The 22,886-nt window shown below is 43.0% G+C and overlaps 1 protein-coding gene across 2 annotated transcripts in view; it reads left to right on the plus strand.

The window, feature by feature from the left end:
* Nucleotides 1-22,886, plus strand: part of PRKG1 (protein kinase cGMP-dependent 1) — a 1,225,781-nt gene that overhangs the window by 968,369 nt on the left and 234,526 nt on the right. The window lies entirely within an intron of this gene.

Raw genomic sequence — 22,886 nt, forward strand, 5'->3', positions numbered from 1 at the left:
GTTAATAGATCAAATGCATAACAGTACAGCATCCACATATAATTAAGTATCAATTAACTTCTTATGTAACAAAAAATATAAAAATAAAAATAAATATTAACCTGGAGTCTGAGGGATGAGATCCTTATATGACGGAGAGAGTTTGAATTCTAACCAACTAAACCACCTGGCAGTAAAATCCGACTGTTTTTCTGGGGTAGAGTGAAATATGTCATCCATGTACATATAAAAGTCTAATTTTTGACACCAGTCCCATATAGTGGGTGGGAGGTGGGAACGCCATCTAACTGGGAGTACTGCTCTCGCCGCATTGTTCATATGTCTCAGCAGGGATTTTTTTTATTGAAAAATAGGAATGTCCGAGTGGGATAGCAACCAAAAATCTGGACCAGCGGGAACAGAAAAACCAAGAATTTCTGATGTCAAAGCTATGACTGCTGCCCATAATGGGGCAATTAACTGACATTCCCACCAGATGTGAAATAATGATCCTTTATCCTTCTTGCATCTCCAACAAAGAGCAGAGACTCCTGGAGAAAACTTATGTAAAACATCTGGACAATGGTACCACCTCGTCAACACCTTGAATTACGTTTCCATAATTTCTAAACTAGTAGAACAAACATTAATGTATTGAAAAACTTTATCCCAGTTTAGCTGTATGCCCCTAGAAGCCATGTCTTTATCCCAAGCATCCTGATATGTCGAAGTGGTTGGAAGATAAGTGGATAGGAGAATTTGGTAAATAATGGAAATAACATGTTTAGGGGTGGCAGCAACCGTGCATAAAGACTCAAAAGGAGTCAAAGCTCTCCCCAGTTGGGTATTCCCACCTAAAGAGGAAGCAAAAGAACATATTTGCAGATAGAACCAGTAATCTTGTTTAGTCAGCTTCATCTCATTAGCTAAGGTGATATAAGATTTAAATACCCCCTCAGAGATCAACCCTCCCAACCTATTGACACCTAACGCTAACCATTTGGCCGCTACATGACCTGAAGTTCCAGGTGTAAAAAAGGGATTGTGTATAATAGGAGTAAGGGAAGAGATTAAGGAAGAGACACCAGGTCTTACTCACAGTTTCCACCACAACTTAAGAGTCGGTCCCACAGTGGGGTGATCCGAACAGACAACTTTATTGCACCACGGAATAGCCGTTAAATGTAAATTCATAGAGGCAGATTCAATGGCCACCCATTGTTTCTCCTGCGAGTTACGAAACCAATCTACAATTCTATTAAGTACCGTGGCCTGGTAGTATGCTGTAACTATAGGGAGTTGTCTACCTCCTTGCGATTTTCATCTAAACAAAACCTGGTGCTTAAACCTCGGTTTTCTACCATTCCATACAAAATCCCTTAAAACATTGTGAACTATTGAAAGAAAACGGGGCGGTAAAGCTGTAGATATTGTTTGAAATAAATATAATAGTCTGGGAAGCACATTCATTTTTACCACATTCATTCTACCCAACCATGATAGTTTCTGTGAAAGCCATCTAGAGAAGTCGGAACGAATCTTATTAAGAATGGGAACATAATTTAAATCATATAAATTAGACAGTCTGCAAGGTATTAATATGCCCAAATATTTCAGCTGTGTGGTATGCCAAGTGAATGGAAATGAGGCCTGAAGAGCCGAAACAGTTTCTACTGAAGCGGTAATATTCAGTGCTGTGGACTTGGTGTAATTTAAAAAAAAATTTTAAATTTGAAAGCCTACCGAATCTAAGGAACTCCTCCATCAAATTGGGAAGAGAGGTCACAGGATTTGTTACTACTGCCAGCAGGTCATCCGCAAAAAGAGCAAGACGATATTCTTGAAAACCAACCTGAAGGCCAGTAATATTAGGGTTACTCCTGATTGCCCTCGCCAGCGCCTCCATACAGAGTACAAAAAGTATGGGCGAAAGTGGACAACCCTGTCTCGTACCATTGGTAATATGAATAGTGTCCGACAAAATCCCATTGACCCTGACCCGTCCCGAGGGCGCTCTGTATAGTGAGATAATTTTTTGAAGGAAGACTTCACCCAAGCCCAACCGCCTCAAAACTGCTAACATAAAACCCCACTCCACCCGATCAAAGGCTTTTTCTGCATTCGTGGAGAGTAGTACCATCGGTATCTTAGTAGTGGTGGCATATTCTATCAAATCGATGACTTTAATAGTATTATCTTTAGCTTCTCTCCCCGTCACAAAGCCGACCTGGTCAGAATGAACTATGCTGGGCAGCCACTGTTTGAGTCGGTTGGCTATAAGCTTAGCATGTAACTTAATATCCACATTAAGGAGAGAGATAGGCCTATAGCTTTCAGGGAGACACGGATCTTTCCCTTCTTTAGGTATAAACGTGATATGAGCGCCCAAGGACTGGCCAGAAAATGGGGTTCCATCTGAGACAGCATTACAAGCATGTAAAAGAAGAGGGATCAACCGATCCTGAAAGGCCTTATAATAGGTAACTGGAAACCCATCAGGACCAGGGATTTTTCCGCTTGGGGTCACTTTAAGAGCGTCCAACAATTCAACCTCCGTGAATGGTACGTCTAAAGCCTGGAGCACCTCAGTAGAGAGACGTGGAAACTGAATGTCATCCAGATATCTCTGTATCTCTAACTCGTGATGCAAACACTCAGATTGAGAGTGGGTCGAAGTCAGATTATAGAGATCAGAATAATATTTTTTAAATATATTTGCAATCTCCGAGTCAGAGGAACAAAGCGTACCCGATGTATTTTTAAGTTTTTGAATATATGTTTGAGACCTCTGTTCCCGAAGAGCCCTCGCCAGTATCCTCCCTGGTTTATTCTCCCATTGATAATATTTATGGCGACAACGTCGAAAAGCTTTCCTAACTCCCTCGTTCAATAAAGCATTGAGATATTCTCTAGCTTTTTGCAATTCTGCGTATACATCAGGGGCAAGAGTTCCCTTATGTGTCTCTTCTAGTGTTTTAATTTAGGAAAGTAAAGTGTCCCTGCATTCAGTTCTTTGCTTTTAATAAGTGAACCCGATTGAATACATCTGCCCCTGATTACACACTTATGGGCCTCCCATATCGAAATCGGTGAGACGTCGTCAGTCACGTTGGACTCTATATATTGGTCAATAGCCTCTAGCAATTGAGTTCGGCAATTAGTGTCTCTGAGAAATTGCTCATTAAATGTCCAGTGCCAGTGACGATGCGATGGATGGCTAATTCGTAATCGCAAGGAAATAGGAGCGTGATCTGAGCCCGTTATCTGGCCAATATCCGCATCTACTATTAAATCTAAATGGGAGTGACTGATATAAAAATAGTCAATTCGGGAATATGACCTATGAGGAGGAGAATAAAATGTATAATCCCTCTCAGCAGGGTGCAGCAACCGCCAGGTATCCATTAACTGAAATTCATGTAGGATCGCTCTAAACTTACGAGACTCCTTACGAGATGATCTGGGAGCACCAGAAGAGGTATCTAACCGGGGTTCCAGAGCCCAATTAAAATCACCCCCCACAAAAAATATACCCTCTATATGGCTTTCAATGGCTTCCAAGGATTCACGTAAAAAACGCGATTGGCCCGTATTAGGTAAGTATAGATTTACAAAAGTGTACCGTTGTCCAGCTATTGTTACTTTAACAAGCAAACCCCTACCATCACCTCTTGAGCATCAGATAAATTCAAAACTTTGGAGAACAAGATAGCAACCCCCTTAGCCTTGGCACCAGAATAATTATTAAAAAACCCAGAAGTGTAATGATGGGAGAGCAAATTGGGAGCAGCATCCCTTTTAAAGTGTGTCTCCTGCAAAAAAGCTACGTCAACCTTATCTATATGAAGTAAATGGAGGAGACTGGACCGTTTCTCCGGAACGTTAAGGCCTTTTACATTATTGGAAAATAATAATAGATTAGCCATAGCTAATATAACGTTTACAGACCCACAGGCGAAGTATCTGTTTCATATTGGTCGCCTCACTTGTCTGAGACATGCACACCGACTTCTGAAGGACAGGGGAAAGAAGTGGGTTCGGAAAAAAACATTGGGATAGGGGATCAAACAAACAAAGAGACATAAACACATAAACAAATAACAGCAATATGGTAGTGCTCACATTACTGAGCAAACCTAGTATTAATACACATTTAACAAGCAAACATGTATAACTCTCTGCATAAGAAGCCGTGTACAGCCCATATGGGGACACGGTCAACATATATACAGCAGAGAAAGGGGGAATTGAGGGTACTAGTGCCCATGACACCAATATATAATCTCGTTTAAATACAATATGAATCTCAAACAAAAATTTCTGTCTAAAATATTCAGTATAATACACAGCATAGGAAACAGTTCCAAAACTATAGCAATCAAATAAGATAAGAAGAATTAAAAATATATATATATATATGGAACATAAACAGACAACCATATTAGAACATGGCGAAGGTAGTATGCACACCAACAAATGCTATAAAGCACATAGCTATCAAATAAAATGGTTTAACTCAAGTGGCTGTCAATGTATCTTCATCAGGAGAGTGACGTGTCACTCTTCTGCCAAGGCTCCTTCTTAGCAACAGGAGCGTCAGACGGTTCCAAAGGATCGCACCAGTTTGGAACTGATATTGTAGGGAGACCTAACGTTGAACAGAACTGTGGTACATCCTCATGATCTTTAAGAATACAAAGAACTCCTTCATGAAACACTTGAATACTCAGAGGGAATCCCCAACGAAACCTGATATTCTTTTTTCGCAATTCTTCAAGGAGCGGTCGGAGTAGTCGCCTCTGGTGCAGCGTATTCCAAGATAAGTCCTGATATATTTGTATGGAATGACCATTAAATTCAATAGTGTCGGCTGATCGGGGCCTTTTTCAATATATCCTCCTTGACCGTGTAATAATGCAGTCGACATATAATATCTCGTGGTTTCTCCGAAGGCATGCCTTTAGGGCGTAGCACCCGATGCGCTTGATCAAAGTGAATCAGGGAGTCTGGTGCCATCTCCAACAACTCGTTAAAGATTTTTGTCAGTACATCCATTAGACCTTTTTGTGGGATATCCTCTGGAACACCTCTAAAGCTGGCCACACATCTAAAGATTATCTGTCCAACCAGCCAACTAGTTGATTGGCTGGAATGAAAATCTGGTAATGTATGGGAGTAAATGATGATCAGCAATTTGCACCTAAATGCCAGAAAACAGATGGAAATGGTCATCAGACAAGTTTGTTAAATGTTCGATCTAAACAATTTGTTCAAACAACAGTTTTTGTCCATTTTCTGGCATTTAGGAGCAAATTGCAGATTATCAATTACTCCCATACTTTACCAGATTTTCATTCCAACCAATCAACTAGTTGGCTGGTTGGACAGATAATCTTTAGATGTGTGGCCAGCTTAACTCTTAAATTATTCTGGCGTCCCCTATTATCAATGTCATCTATTCGGCACTGCATATCAATCAATGCACTAGATTGACGGCGACAAACAGCATCCAGGTCAACAATCTTATCAACAACCTCATCTCAATGTCCTTCTAGTGATTCAACTCGTTTTGCCACTTGTGTCAAGTCCGATTGGAAGGCCGCTAAATGAGTCTTAACAGACTCCTGTAGACGTTGTTCCAATGATTGCAAATCTTATTGGATATCCTGTCATGTCGGCAGGGAGCGTAGATGAGTTAAGATGTCACTAATTTCAGTATTCATATTCTGTGAAGAGGGCGACAGATGAGGAGAATGAGGTTCAGGAGTCAGCCTTCCGAGCTACCTGAAGCCATTGGTGAAGACCTGGTTGTAATAGGGTCTGTTGTAGAGGACAATGTAGCTCCAAATATAGTGTGTAAATCGATGGTCTTAGTAGATTTAGCTGGAGTGGCAGATGATTTTTTAGTAGTGCTGCGTCTCCCCATAAGGTAATGCTGTGTGATTTTCCAACTGAGATAAACTTATACAGGCGGTGTCATGATAGAGGTTCCCCTCAACACAATTTGATCATGGTCCAACAGGCATTTTTCTCATCAAGTTGGCCAAATCCTGCCAGGCAGAAATACACCTCCTCCAAATTGGGGCATGAAGGTGTACGGATATGCGTCAGATATAATAGTGAAGCCCAGGTGGGATACACTACCGAAAATAATAGTAGATCAGCTTAGAATGGAAGTTTATAGAGTCACAGCAATCTGCCACATGAGGGAGCCAAAGCTCCAGGAATCAGAGCTTTATATCTGGTAGTGATGGATCAGTGTTTTAAAGTAGTATATTTTACAATAGCAATGCACTGACAGGTCATCAGCACCCACACAATGTCACCCAGTACCTAGAAAATGTCCCTTAACTCCAAGAGGAGTGTACCTTATCACAGCTGAGGTATTATATCCCACCAATTTGGGCTATGCTCTGGCAGCCTCTCCCCTCTTCTTCTTAAATATTAACAATGGCCGCCGGATGCTAGTGGTCACATCAGCACGTGCAGTGCAGCAGCCCGGTCACCTGCTCCTCCGGGAGTCAGCGACGCGTGTGCAGGCAGGGGAGAACAGCGGGCGCCATCCAGGCGGAGAGAGGAGCAGTAGAGACAGCTGGGTCACGCGCAGACGCCCCACTCACGGCCTTCAACAGCGTCGTCCTCAGCCTCAGGTCCCGACTTCAGCAAGGCGGGTGAGTCACAATCCGCGGAGGCACTATGCCTCCCGGCTCCGCAACCCACACCCCTCACACCTCAGGAGTGACAAGGCAGAGGTCTTTAGGTGGTCCCCCAGGAGTTATATTAGGGGCTTATAGGGAATCCGGGCAGGAGCTCACACCACTAGCGTCTTCTCCATTTGCCCGCTAGGCCACGCCCCCCCACCTGTCAGTTTTTAATAAGTTCTGAACCACCAAGTTTATTGTGTTCACAAAACAAGCTATGTGTTAAAAATTACCCAATTGTAATGCTCGTACAATGTTACTTGTGTTATCGGAAATGACAAATCCTTAGAAGAGTATTAGCAGGGTAAACCATTTTGCTATAACATCTTTGAGTTTTTCCAACAAATTGACACTGGTATGCCTCTTAGTGAAGCCAGTGATACAGAGAGTAGCCTGCCTGTGAATAAGCTGGAGTTGTATGTTAGATACTACTGGTGCTGAAGGCAATACAATGGCATTTTCTAGGCCAAGAATAACTTTTCTTTAGCGTCCCTGTACAAATGAGGAAGTAGTGTTCTGGTAAAATGGAATTGAGATGGAATTTGGTAGTGCGACACATGACCTCAACTAATTGTCTAAAACTAGATGTATTGATGGTAGATATTGGAGGCAGACTTAATGCTAACATAGCTGTCATGGCTTCAGTGATCTGCTGTGCAACAGGATGGCAGCTATCAAACTTGGGCCCTCATTCAGAGCCGTTCGCTATTTGCGTTCGTTCGTTCAAAAACAAGGGGTGGCTATGCAAATGATCCGTTCGCACATTGCAGTCTGTTCACACCTCTAAGTCTGAACGAGCGAGCAAAACATACACTCTTTTATTTCTTAAAAACGCCCCCTGGCCGCTCGCACCATACGTCATGTCCGCTATTTATTAGATTAATCGAGTACATTGAACAGGATATGAACTGCTCGCTATTCTTGTGGTTGGTTTTTTCAACCGCTATTTTGCGAGCAGTTCTGAATTTAAAAAAAAACAAGTGACGTGGTCATTGACGCTGCTATATTAATTATGCACACCCATAAAACGCCCGTTTTGACCTTTAAGCACGCCTGCGAACGGATCTCCACTCCCCGTTTTCAAGCACCTTCCCCTGTTACCACCCACATACGCCTCATTCTGTCACTCAAAATAGCAGGCACTCGCTATATTGCGTACAAATGTTTTTCGGCCGCACTGACTGGTTCGCGCATGCGTACTAAAAACCGTACGCATGCGCAGATGTGCGAACATCGCTCGGAACGAGCGTACTGCCGCTAGCGAGTGGCTCTGAATGAGGGCCCTGGTTCCTTGCAAATGCTTGTTTCACAGTCAATTGTTGTTTGAAACTTCTAGTCTTCTTGTTCCCTTTCTGTGATGACCGTGTTCACCCCCAGCAGCAGCAGCCCTAGTGTGTGGTTCACCATAGATGGTTTTGAGCCATCGATGGTGATCTCGATGGACAGCCCACCGATGGCCATTCCTACCTTAGAGACACTGCAGGCCAATGGAGGAGGAAAGGAGGTGGAGCCATGATGACCCCTGCAAATTCGCCCCCCCCCACACTTACAGCTGAAGAACACTGGAAACATAGTGTGGCCGGGCGACGGGTGCCGTCGCAGATTATGGAAAAAGTGATCCGACATCTAGTTTACACTACTTTCATTGTTAACTTTAAAAAAAAATTACAAGAGAAAGTCTCTACAGGGCCCACATTGTTAATCCGACCCCGCCAGGGCCGGATTAAGGGTCACATGCCTGGGGCTGAAAATGTTCAAGGGCCCATACTGAGAAGGGGAAGAGCTGTAACCTGTTCTGTGTGGGTGTAACTAGACCCAAGTGTGTGTGTACACCCCATACACTATCAGCCCCACTGTCTCCATAAATACATAAAAATAGAAAAGAAGCATAATTTTGTGAGAAAACTAGAGAAACAATTTTAATACTTATAATTTATGGCTGCTTGTGTGACCAGCTAGGCAGCTGGTCATCATCATGCTGATGATGGGCCTATCTTTAGGTGGAGGCCTGGAGCTGTAGCTCCTCTGCCCTATTGTTTTTTTGTTTTGCATTAAAGGTTTTTATGAAGATCTTCAAAAACTGTAACAGAAGGTGCAGAGCACCTATTCAAGGCATAGCAATACAATTCCAACAAAGGCCCTCATTCAGAGCCGGACGCTCTGAGCAGAGCGCACACTCTGAATGAGGGCCGTCCTCCATAACTATGGAGCGTCCTCCTGGACGCTCGTATAGCTGTGGGTCACCACCCACAGCCTATACGAGCGTGCAGTTTGATGGCCGCGATGGTCGTGACCATCGCGACCATCGAAACTGCGAGCCGGAGCCTGCAGTTGAGGTTTTCAACCGCAAGGCCCGGAGTGATTTTGGCTCTATCAGAGCCAAAATCACCTTCCACTGCCATCACTAGTGATGTCAGTGGGCCGGCTTCTGACGGGAGGCGTTCCCTTGGGAACGCCCCCGTCAGGGAGGCACGCCCACCAAAGGGGGCGTGCTGTCAATCATCATCGACAGCACGCCCCCTTTGATCAGACACAACGAGCGAAGGAAAGTCCTTCGCTCGTCGCGTCTGGCGCATGCGCACGACGGAGCTCCCTCCGTCGTGCGCATGCTCAGTGCAGAACATCGACCCACTTGCGAGCGGACAGCCGCTCGCGAGTGGGTCTGAATCAGGCCCAAAATCAGAATAACATAAAAAACCAATATACATAAAAAATAACTATCAGACCAGAAAATAACATAATAAAATAAAACAGAGTAAGAATGAGGAGAGAAGGGGAGGGATGGGAAGAGAAAGGGACTACCTGAAATAATCTCCAAGAACTATTTAAACAGTAAAGTGAATTAAGAAACCGCACTAATGTGGCCTGAATTGGAGGGAGAGTCTTTAAATAGGAACCAGGGTCCCCAGATATTACTGAACTCTCTAAATGTAAAAGCTCCAGACATCATAAGATTGTCCATAGATAAATAGAATTCCAGTCTGGAGAACCAATCTGCTATGGTTGGAGGAGTTGGAGACCTCCAGTGGACTGGAATTACAGGCTTGGCTGCACTATTGAGATATAAATAATAAAATAATGAAATTCCAATAGCGCTATTGTCCAACAGATCAAAAAGAAGGGAGTAGAAAAATATAGGAAATATTTTACTTCCCCTTAATCCTTGTAAAGATGGTTGACAGGTCTGACACTTTTCTCTTAGTGGAACATCGCTCATACCATGCAAAATATAAAGTGAATATAGACCATTGTGTAATACATCAACAATTAATTTATTCTTTAAAAAATGCGGTTTCTCTAAAAATAATGAGTATTGAATAGACATCAATTATAATAAAAACAGGATACAACTGGTTATGGATGAAAAAATTACCAGAAGTCCCTAATATTGAGGCCCGTAGATAAATAAGGAGATGGAGGTCTCAGAAAACCTCTTACAGACAACTTCAACCAGGGACCAAACGCTGGACAGTCTCTCCCAAAGTCACAAAACACCAATGCATTTTGAGAGGTGATACTTTCTTCTTCAAGGCAGTTGTGACTATCATTGGCATAAGCTGCTTTATATACCCTATCTAGTGATTATATCCAGGTTAAAGGTCATTCTAATGCAAAATGTCTTAAAAACACAAAGTAAGGCTTAATCCTTACTAATAATCTATAGTAAATAAAAAATATCTTTTATAGAAGCCCATCAGACTTGGAAATTACTGCTAAAATACTTGGAAATACATAAAGGGAAAAAGTTCATGTCCGGACCGGAAGTGCATCATAACCACTTCCGGTTACGATCGAGTCCATTCCTGCAATGTGCAACATTTTTCTGTATCACGTGCCATCATGATACTACCATTCATTGAAATGAGATCCATCTCTCCATATAAATAGACAGCTCCTTTGTAATAGCGCTGATGAGGCACTTCCTATACTTGAGCCGCACGCTTAACCACATCCACTTCCGGTTTAGGTGGCCATTTTGGAAAAGGGCAATGTTCTGTACATGTAGGGTTTAGCGGCCATTTTAGAGAGGGGGCATGGAATATAACAGACCTCACCATATTCTTCCAATTTTTCTGTCCCTCCAATTCAGCGGCCATCTTGGGCTGGGCACTGTTACATGAATTAGTGATGCGGCTCTAAAATGCGGTCACCATATTGCAAAGGTACATCTGTAGTAAAATACCAAAATTCATTCCTCCATGTTCAAATCGACCTTAAAATTAAAATAAGATCATAAATATGTGTAGAAAAACCGAGATAAAAAGAGACAACATTAAATATATAAAAATAAAATCTATATGAAGGAAAAGTGAAGACATGGGCTGCACTACTGAGATGTTTCAAAATCGATTTTTTAATAGGATGACACTGGAACATCAATCTTATTAATGAGCCAGAAAGCAGGATCTGAGCTAACATCCTGGCCTACAATTTCTTTAGATAAAGAGATCACAGAGTTCCAGAAGGGGCGTAAAGCAGCATATTCCCACCAGATATGGAAAGGGCAACCAACAGCTGAAGCGCATCTCCAACATGTAGCGGAAACCCCAGGGTACATTTTAGCAAGCACTGAGGAGCATCTGTACCAACGGGCAAGAACCTTAAACTGAGTATCCAACACAGAGTAGCTAACCGAATAAGACATTGTGGTCTGAAAGATCTTGTCCCAATCTTTAGGTTCTAACTTTATACCCAAATCCTTTTCCCAGTCATCCGTAAAGCGCGGCAACGTGGGAAAAGTGTCCTCTATGAGAAGTTTATAGCCAGAGGAGAGAAAATGTTGAGGATGAGACTCGGACTGACACATCGATTCAAAAGAAGTCGGGAGTCTACCAGCTGCTTCACAGATTGGGTTACTTGTCACAAAATGTTGAATAGGGAGGTATCTCCAAATCTCGGAGGCTGGTAGATCCCAAGCCTCTCGAACCTTGTTAAAGGAGTGAATGCCTGATGAGGAGACCAGCTGTTCTGACACGCACCACTCCAGCCTTAATCCAAAGGCAAAGGAGGAGGGAGTCATCCCAAGGGGGAAATCAGGTTTCCGAAAAGGCGGAGTCATAGGAGAAAGTAAAGAAGAGACACACGCCCTTTTTCTTAAGGATTTCCAAAGGGACAGTCTCGGACCTATCGTGCCAAGGGTAATAGAGAGAAGGGTTGGTAACCATGCAGTCCAAGACCTACTGGGATTCTGGGATTTTCAAGTATCACCCACTGTCTGTCTGACTACAGTCAGGTCCATTCTAAGACTCTACTGAGAGCCAAGTAAAAAAGTGGGGTAACTGAAACCCCCCAAAATGTCTGTGTCGAAAGAGCACGTTATGCTTAAAGCGGGTCGTTGCCCTCCCCAAACAAAATCCCTCACTAGACAGTGAATGTTCAGAAACCAACTCCTAGGGACGCATATTGGGAGGGTCTGGAGCAAGTAAAGTATTCTGGGAAGTATATTCATTTTAATTATACTTGCCCTACCCAGCCACGAGAACGTGTCCCAGTGCCAGTCTCGAAGTTCACCTCTGATCTTTGCCGGGAGGGGTATAAAATTATTGAAATAAATGTGATAGATCACGATTCAGCAAAATCCCCAGATATTTTATGCCAGGAAAAGGGGAATGAGTCCTTCACACCTTCGACTACTGTGGGAGGAACCATAAGGTTAACCGCTATGGATTTAGAATAATTTATGTTTAAATTAGAAAGAAAGACAAATTCACGAAATTTAGAAATAAGGTTGGGTATTGAAATGGAGGGGTTGGTCAGGACGGCTAGGAGGTCATCTGCAAATAACACCAGCTTATATTCACGAACGTTTGCAGACAGCCCAGATATGTCAGGGTTCATCCTGATCGCCCTAGCTAGTGCCTACATACATAAAACAAAAATAAGCGGGGATAAGAGGGGCAACCTTGTCTAGTACCATTGGTGATCCGATCTGGGTCAGAAAGGGCACCTTTGATCTTAATTTGTGCCGTAGGTATAGTATATAAGGCTAGGATCCTTTGCAAAAGGCAGGACCCAGCCCCATGTGTGTCAGCAACCCCCTCATGAACAATCAGTTTATTCTATCAAAAGCTTTTTCTGCACCAGTAGAGATCAGAAGGGCAGGGGACTGTTCTGTCACAGCAAGATGTATCAGATCAATTACCTTAGTGGTGTTATCTTGTACTTCACGGCCCGGGACAAAACCAACTTGGTCTGAATGGACTAATGCAGGAAGGAGAGTTTTAAGTCTGTTCGCAATTAGCTTAGGAAATAGTTTAATGTCCGTGTTCAGGAGGGAGATTGGCCTGTAACTGGAACATAGAGCCAGGTCCTTACCTTCTTTGTGGATAACCGCAACATGGACTTCAAGTGACTGGGATGAAAAACCCACCTTATCAGATATGGAATTAAACGCCGGCAACATCCGGGGTAAAAGAATGGTCTTAAAAGTCTTATAATACGTAACTGTAGCAGGCCTGTATTTTAGAGCCTCCTCCAATTCCACCAATGTGAACGGGATATCTAGCCAGTTCCTGTCCTCTATAGAGATAGAAGGGAAACCGACCCTCTGGAGATACTGTAATTAGATACCGTCTCCTGAAAAGCAGCAACCCCTGAAGGAGAATCCAGGGATGAAAGCATCAGCTTTAAAGTGTGTCTTCTGGATAAAAGCCATATCAGCCTTAAGGGCAAAAAGTTCCCGTAACACCCTGGAACGTTTTTCTGGCATATTGAGCCCCTCTGCGTTAATTGAAATAACCCAGAGGGTTGTAAACCTAGAGCTAGTCACCATCAAATACATATGAAAATCCCGGGTGGAAGTAAGAGGCAGGGGAAACGAAAGAGAAGATGACAAAAAAGAGAGAAATAAAAATAAAAGAAGCAAAAAATAAAAATACAAAATAGCAACTACAATTATATAGAACATTGAAGAACCACTCCTTAGCCGCATGGAAATGATGGGCACGACCGGGCTTAAAGACAAAACGTAAGCGGTGTGGGGGGGCAACGGGGATCGGTGACAACAGTCACCAAATTAAAAGAATATATCGAACTAACAATAAAAAAGTCGGCCTAGACATTTACAGTAGTATGGTGCTATCAAGTGCCTAGGCAGGCATAGTATTTCTTAGTACCCGCCTACATAACAAAACATAAAAAATATAAGAGTGTATAGAATCAAACAGAACATATGAGCTGAAAGAAAATAAAAAACATAACAAATATGAAAGGTACAAAAGTGGACCATACTCAGAAAATTCCTGGTATAAGTCCAGACAATATACCACTAATGATGAAAGGAGAAACACGTCATCTCCTAACCATTGAGAGGATAAATGTCTAACACTGTGGAAATTCCAACAAACAGAAAATATGATAGGAAAGTCCTTGCAGCTTGTTAATTGTCCAAATCCAGGGCCTTGGGATTAATGAGGCAGAGTAGGCCATAAGGAGCTCAGGTCACTCTGGTATCAGGAGGTCTCCGATGTCATTTGGGACTATTTGCCGGATACTTAATAACCTGCCATGTTTCATCATCCATCTGAAATACGGGAGGTATAGGGCAAGCGGTGACATCATTCCAATCTGGAAGCTGGGGAGGAGTAATTCCTAAGGTGGAGCAGAAGGAAGGTAAATTCGAAGGATCTTTGAGGATGAGCTGTTTTCCTTGTTGCGTTACCTGGAGACTGAAAGGAAAGCCCCATCTGTAGCGCAAGTTGAGATTGCGTAATACCACCTTAAGGGGCCTGAGGGCTCTGCGACTTTGGAGGGTAGACCACGACAAAGCCTGAAAAATATGTATCCGCTGACCATCTATCTCAATGGATTCTTGGTTACGGATTTTGCGTACAATCTCCTCCTTCGGTGTAAAATAGTGAAGGCGGCACATGATGTCTCTAGGCTGGTGCACCACAAGGCCGTAGCACCCTGTGAGCCCTGTCAAAGACAATAGAGGATTCTGGGTCCTTACCCAAGATTCTGGTGAGATAGTCGATCAAGCTATTCACTGTAATGTCCTCCGACACGTCATGAATCCTAAGGTTTTTGCACCTTCCCCTGTTGTCTAGGTCATCCAATCGTTGAGACATGGCAGTGATCACATGCTGTATGCTTGGTGGACCACAAGTTCTCGCAATCCATTATATGCATCCATTGAGGTAACTCGAAAGTCCTCACATTGGGAAACCCTCTCGCTTTAATGAGAAGTGTCAGCTTTAATCTCTGCCAGTTCCAAACGAATAGTGTCTCAAAGACTATGTTCTAGAGAAGTACAATCTTTACTAGTAGGCATGGAGTGCAAGAGTCTGAGTGTTTGCGAACGATCTCCCCCTTCTGAGGCCTGGGCGGACTGAGAAGAATTAGGAGGGTCCGGTTCAGCAGTGGGCTCATGGTTTGGCGAAGGCAGGGAGCAGCAGTCCTCGCTGAGCGGAGACGGGATCGTCAGCTTGAGGAATTGACGCATATCTGACCTGGAAGGAGGTGGACAAGAGTCCATTTCAAAAATTGGCTAAGTGGGACAGATGGTATAAAATAGCCAGCAATAGAGTTGAACTGCTTTCTATGTGGGAAAGACAAAGTGGAGGAACACTACCTAATCTAATAGACTCCCCACCAGAGTACCATGAAGTACAGGGGCTGTCTCCTGGTCCTAGGGGTAGTCTGCAGTTGGTCAGAGAGCAGCAGGACCAATTCCTGGAAGCAACTGCTGATCAGGAAGGGAGATCAACTTACAGCAACACCTCAGCACAGCACCACTGGAAGACAGCTGTGGGAGAAGATGGTGCAGATGGCCGTCGAGCAGACGGTGAGAGACACCTCCCGCGGGTCACCATGACCTCACAGGCAGCAGATCGAGTCCACGTGCAGTAGGGAGGCACTTAAGGGAGTGGGAAAGCCAACCCCAGACTCCCACCACGCTGTAGCAGCCCTGCCGGACCGCGTCACAAATCGAAGCCCCGGCTTCTATGTGGCTAGCAGGCCACAACCAACTTGTAACGGCATCAGAGAGGTAGGGGAGCCAGGTAAGGTCACAGGTGAGGGTCTTTGAGCAGCCTCGGGACAGAGCTCCAGGAGGTCACGTCTGGTCCGTTCGACTAATAAGCCATGTCCCCATCTGCCCTATTGTTAATCTGACCCTGGGCAAATGCGTACTGTACAGTACATCACAGGTTATCAAACTCGGTCCTCGGGACCCCACACAGTGCATGTTTTCCAGGTCTCCTCACAGAATCACAAGTGAAATAATTAGCTCCACCTGTGGATCTTTTAAAATGTGTCAGTGAGTAATGACTACACCTGTGCACCTGCTAGGTGACCCGCAAAACGTGAACCTGAGGACCGAGTTTGAGAACCACTGCTGTACATCATGTACAGTAGTGTATGTAGTCACTCCAACTATCAAGCAGTTGGCTCCTCTCCTGTTCCTGTCGGCTGCTGTGCTTCATGATCATACAGTGCATGGCCTGCTTGAGACTTGACTGTTATGCAAAACTATTGTGATTATCCAATGAACCTGCACATAGCAATTCCATGTAAATACAACAGCAACAAAACATTAATTAATATTTTATTTTTGTTATTAGCAATATAATACAGTTCTACAAGTACAAATACTTCCATCATTTAGCAGCCAGCGTAGTCACAGAAAATATGGCAGAAGTCTGCCATACTGTGCATGAGCGGGTCATCCTGTGAGAGCGGCAGCGTAGCACAGTACAGCCGAGCGGGCGCTAGGATATCGGGGCCATACCCAGGCTCTCATGGTTCTTTGTATCTTACAAAACATTGACAGGTGTACCAGTTTTTATATCTTTCAGTGGACTCTGTGTTTTCCCATTAAGTTGAGGTGGGTGCGGACTCTGCAAAGTCTCTTGATATCAGAGCCCCCCCACCACCTTAGGATACACTTGTTCCATGATACTGGACTATATTCTCATGTCACTACCAGTGCTACACCGCTCACTCCCCACCAAGGCTAATTTGCATATGGGGAAGCAGCAGCTTTAGTACTGTGATTAAGTGTACTATTTTCTCTTAACCACATTCACTATTAACTTTTTTCAAACTTCCCTTTAATATTCAGGGTACTCTCATTGCACCACTTGTATTGAAGGTCCTTGCACTGTTACAACACCATACAATGAGTGCAACAGCAGATGCTCTTATGCTTATTCACGTCCCGGAGCAGACTATGGGGTACGCTCACTTCCTGTACTAATGCCTTGCACACAGGGAGCAGCAGCTGCACCAGAGCATGCCAGAGAGGGATCTGTTATTTTTTTATTTATTCTTCCACTGATCTTGATGTATGTACTAACTTAAATACTCATGATATCTGTGGGTCTCTTTATACCAATCTATTTGACAAATTGTGATACTATTGTGATACTATTGTATACCTCAGATTATCGTGAGGAACTTGCCACTGTATTCTGATTGATGTCTGGTTTACTGTACCATATCTCTATATAACTAATAACGCAAACTACAGTAGATCTAAATAGAGAGCACTTTGCAGATCAGACACCACTCTGTGATTCATATAGGGATTTATGACAATCAGCGCAGATTTCTGCCATATTTTCTGTGACTACGCTGGCCGCCACATGATGGAAATATTTGTACTTATAGAACTGTATTATATTACTAATAATATTTTTGTTGCTTCTTATTAAGCTAATATTTGAGCTTTATTGTTGCTTTTACTCCTATATCAGTGTTGGCTAACCTTGACACTCCAGCTATATATCCCAGCATGCCCTGCCACAGTTTTAGCATGCCCTAATAGCAAAACTGTAGCAGTGCATGCTGGGTTATGTAGTTCCATAACAGCTGGAGTGTCAAGGTTAGCCAACACTGTCCTATATGTTGGTTTGAATATTTGTGTATACTATTTTAGATGAATTAATAAAAGTGAAGTTTTAATATAAATAACGAGTGCAACCCCGAAAAAAAAGAGAGTCTCTTTTCTCCATATCTCTTGCCCTGTCTAATATTATACTTTCAGGGGTGCATCCCACAATTGTGATTCCTGGTGATAATTGTGTACTAGAAAATCTACTTTGAATAGTGGGTAATATACAATTTTATTTGTGTCATCACTGGGTTATTTTCTTTGACTTACCAGTGCTTAGGTTTTCCCTCTTTCCCCTTTTCCCATGTGATTAAATTTTTATTTTTGTTGCACAGTGCCAGCTCTTTATGTAAAGTATAAAAAATAAAATTTTAATAATATCATGCATTTAAATAAAAAATAAATAAAAAACAATCAGCTATTTTAACATGACTGATTTTAGAATTAATACTACTCAATTGTAAATTTGAATGTATCTAATAATATATATATATATATATATATATATATATATATATATATATATATGTAAACAGACATAAAGATACCAATACAGTGAGTATGTATAAATCATATTTGCCAACTGTCCCTGATTGTCAGGGAGACTCCCTGAAATAGTAGCAATCTCCCTGTCTCCCTGAAGAGTCTAGCAATCTCTCTGATTGCTCCTTACCTCCATTATGAAGCTGTTATATTACAAAAAACAGATCTATACTGTACATTCAAATGGGATCATTAGAATCATATCCCTGCATTGGTTATGTGGCACAATGATCCCTATGGCTATATACATTTTCTGAAAAGTATCAGTGTGTTTTCCTAAACAAGTAGATCTTACTGACTGCTTTGGGGTCCATTTACATTTGGATGTAAGTCAGGTTTATGACACGCCTCTCAGATGTAGCAGTACACGCCCACTTTACCACCACGCTTATATGTGCTGCTTTCATAATCTCCCTGAAAAGCTTTTTAAAAAGTAGGCAAGTATGGTATAAATCCTCCCCTACAATATTAGATAATCTACAGGGTACAATAAGCACACACAGGAAGAATACAGTAGGTAAACAAAACTGCACCTGGAACTGGGTTATTTGGAGTCCTAAAGTGTTTCCCTGCAAACAAATCCAAGTGTTTTAGGGCTCTGTTTACTACAATCCGCATATTGAATGCAGATTGTAGTGTGATATTATCGACTGAATTCGCATTGCGAATTTAGGCAATATCACAGGGATTTACTACAAATCCCTTGCAGGGACAGAGCTTGCGATAAAGCTCTGTCCCTGCTAATTCCCTCCATGCCTCCGATCAGGTGATCTCCCATACTGCACTGGGACCCGATCACCTGATGACTGGGCCGCAGTGCACTATGGGAGACCAGCTGACCGGAGGGGAGACATCACCGGAGGCCCGATCACTGTTCCCTTGAGTCAGGTAAGTAAAAAAAAATTTTGACAATTTTTTTTTCTTTTTTTTACAGTAATCAGCTTGCGGTCTGTTTAGACCACACAGCTGATTACTGGGACTGACTCCCAGCTCTGCTCTCCCCGTTAGAGCAGAGTAGGTGGCCAGTAACCGCGGGAGACCCTGGATAACGCCACCTCCAGGTGGCGTTATCACAGGGCTTTCCCCGATATTTTTTACAATTTTATTTTTAGTAACTCTGGTCGGATTACATTTCCCATTACAATTATGGGAAATGCGATCTGCTTACTAAAAAAAAAGTGATACTTAGGGGTTGGAGTAGAATTTTATGAATTCTACTCCAATTACCCTGTAATAACTATAGGTGATACTAAAATAATGTGAAAAGGGTGTGAAAACACCATTTTTCACTTTATTTTAGTAAAAATAATGTAAATAAATAGAGCCCTTAGTCCCTATTGACTTGATAATGTTGTATTTGTATCGTTTCCTGCAATGTTTTTCTGCTCATCCTTGTGAGTCTATATTGTCAATAATTTTACAGTGTTTTACTCAGCACTTTACTCAGCATGTGGTTTTACTTGCTGTCTAAAGTAGTCTGCTTGACAGCAAGCACAAGCATTCCGGAGTAATATCTAACAGTGGCTGTTTCTGAAGCCCTGCTGACCCTTGGCAAATGGACATCAACAATTTACTTTCCCCAGAGGAGACAAAAATGTTAGGTGACAGCTACTGTATGTACTGCAAAAAATATTGCCATAAGTAAATGGCTATAGTAATGTTTTTTTTCTTGGTACTAGCAAGTAAATACATTTTGGTAATGACGTGTGCAATAGAAATGCCTTTATAGGGTTTGCAGAAGAGAATTCCTTGTATATTTATGTCTGTATCACTAGGAGCATTAGCAAATGAAAGTACTGTACTACATATATGTACCTCAAAATATATCACCTTCTTCCTTTTTCTGTGCAGGCCACTTCCTTGTTCTTGTCTTATCCCTCCCTCCTCTGCGCCATCTACCTATGCAGTTTTTTGACCATCATTAGCCCCTTCACCTCTGCCCATGTGCTAAGGCCACCCTCACTCTCCAAGTGAGACCTTGATGCCTTGACACCCCACCACTGCCTTGTCTTGACCAGTCTGTCTCACTCTACCACTACACCATTACTTCTGCCATGAACTCTGCTGCACCAGCTGCCACACCATCAACAGTTCACACCATAACAGTGGCATTCTACACTGATCCACTGTCTGCAACAATGCTCCCACCTTGCCTACCTCTTTATCCCATTTCAATGGTCTGGTTCCTTTCCTTCCTCCTTGAAACACTCCATTTTCGCACCTATCCTCAAAAACCTTCCCTTAAACCTTCCTTTCTCTCTAATACTTAATCTGTCTCCTCCCGTTCACCTCCAAGTTTCTCTAGCAGATTCTCTACAACTACCTCATCAGCTTCCTGTCCTTCTACTCCCTCCTCTCTCCTCTTCAATCTGGTTTTCGCTACCTCCACTCTTATGTATCAACCCTTACCGAAGTTGCAAATGATCTTCTCACTGCCAAATTTAAAGTTTATTTCTCTTTTCTCATCATTCTGCATCTCTCTGTGGTTTGATGCCAGGGGCCACCGTTTCCTCCACCAAACCCTCCACTCAACTTGCCTTCATGACACCATCGTCTCTCGGTTTACCTCCTACCTTTGCATCGGCTCTTTTTCTGTCTCTACTTTTTCCTCTACCTGTTGGCATTCCTCAATTGTACAGTATGTACTCTATCCCCCTCCCTTGGTAAACTTACCAGTTCTTTTGTCTTCCAATATCCATTCCAGAGGTGTAATTCCAAGGGACAAAACAGGTGCCTGCCTCCAGATGCCAAGCCCTAAAGGGGCTCCACCATCTATATCATGTAAAGCAGCACTTGTGTGGTTCGCAGAGGAAAACGAGTGTGACCGCTGATCTTCCACTGCAGCGGTGCACCCTCTGATGCTACAGCATTGATCTGCTCTGTCTCGGGAGCCCCGCTAACACCTGCAACAGGGGTCAGAAAGGATACCCCTCAGCCTGCACTGCAGCAAGTGACGGTGCACTCGCCACTGCTGCTAGAGATTGAGCTGGAACCTGAGACACCTGTCTGATCTCCTATCCCAGGGACCACCAGTACAGAGAGCTACCCGCCGGTAACCTCTGATTCTGCATCACAACAAAAGGCGGCTCACCAGCAATTGCTGCTGCAAAGTCGGCTGAATACAGACAGCGGCATCCCGACAGTCAGAATCCCGACACCATAAAGAACAAGGTAAGTCTAACCCTTACCCTTAACCCTAACCCTCCCTCCCCAGTGCCTAAACCTAACCTCCCCCCTAGTGCCTAAACTTAACCTCCCCCTCCCCGCACCCTAAACCTAACTCTCCCTCCCAGGTCCCTAAACCTAACCTTCCCCTGAGTGTCTTAACCTAACCTCCCCCTCCCCGCACCCTAAACGTAACCCTCCCCCCTAGTGCCTAACCCTCCCCCTAATGCCTAACCCTTCACCCTAACCCTCCCCCTAACCCACGATACTTACCTTCGGGATGCCGGCGGTTGGGATTCTGGTGCCGGGATCCCGATTCTGTTGGGTTTTCAGCCGTCGGCATCAGACACAATGGGATGATGACTACATCCTGTACATATATGCTTGTACCTTTGCACTAACTTTAGGAGAACTATCGCTGGGTCCTGGTACTGCAGGACCCCGGGGCGTAGCAGCGCCGAATTGGGCATAATGCTCATATACAATTATACTTGATATGTAAATTATCATACATCTCTAGACCCCATAGAATCATATTCGTATATTCTATTTAAGTGTGATTGTGTGTTTTTTTTATATATACTGCACTTCCACATGTACTCATCCACTAAATGTCACCAACTTTGTGTCTGCACCTACCCTCTACTTTGTAAACTTTCATGAGCATGACACACATTCCTTGTCTTTTCCTGCATACACTAGATCTCTTTTTCTCTGTTTAGGCCCTACAGCATCTCTGCATCATTTGTTGCATGCATGCTTTTGAGCACAGACTTGTTTTTCTTACTATACTAGCTGGAGTACCCGGTGTTGCCCGGGAATTTAAGAGTGTTTGTTTACACATTATCCTCCAACAAACCTCTCCTTAGACAGGCCTCATGAAAAGTGTGACAAACTTCCCCATCAACAGTCATAAGGTCTTCGAAGGAAGTAGGACCTGTAACGGTGTAAAGCAAACTTCGGAGATAGAAGCATTCAAAATTTGTTGGATGTACAGTGCAAACACGGCCAGGAGTTTCTGTTGCTTTGATACCAGGATGACCATCTACAGCGACTCCCTGTTTTCTGCGCATAAAAACTTTTGGAGAAGCATTCCATGTGTAATATTTTGGCAGCTCACAGTACAGCAGGGTCCTTGCAAAGTCATCAATTTGACACAGTTGGAAGAAAGAAGTAAATGTTGTAGCGTAATTTGGTATAGTCAGAGAGCTGAGAATGCTGGCAAAGCCTGCTAAAGCTCTATTAGATAATAAACATTAAGATCATGACAAAACATGACAACCCAAAACACTTGCTCCGAGGCCCTACCCATATGCCGTGAGGCCCCACAATGAGCGTACAGCAAAAATTGTGGTTTTTTAATAAATTAAAAATTAACAGTAATTAATTTCGTTTTCACATTTTTTTAGTTGCCTCAGCCATGTTTTAATACGCTCGTATGTAAAATATCATGACCTTTGCTTGTAAACTATGGATTTGTATAGAAAGACAGAAGGACAAATTTTCACTTTTATATAGTAGAGATGATAGAAAAGAAAAAATAGTAGATAATCTAAATCCTTTTGTAATTCCGGACCTGACCTGTAGAGGGCGAATGCTATGCAAAAATTGTGTTTTTGAATTAATTAAAAATTAACAGTAATTAATTTTGTTTTAACATTTTT

This window comes from Taudactylus pleione, unplaced genomic scaffold, assembly GCF_031769625.1.
Source record: "Taudactylus pleione unplaced genomic scaffold, aTauple2 ptg000918l, whole genome shotgun sequence".
Taxonomy (NCBI): domain Eukaryota; kingdom Metazoa; phylum Chordata; class Amphibia; order Anura; family Myobatrachidae; genus Taudactylus; species Taudactylus pleione.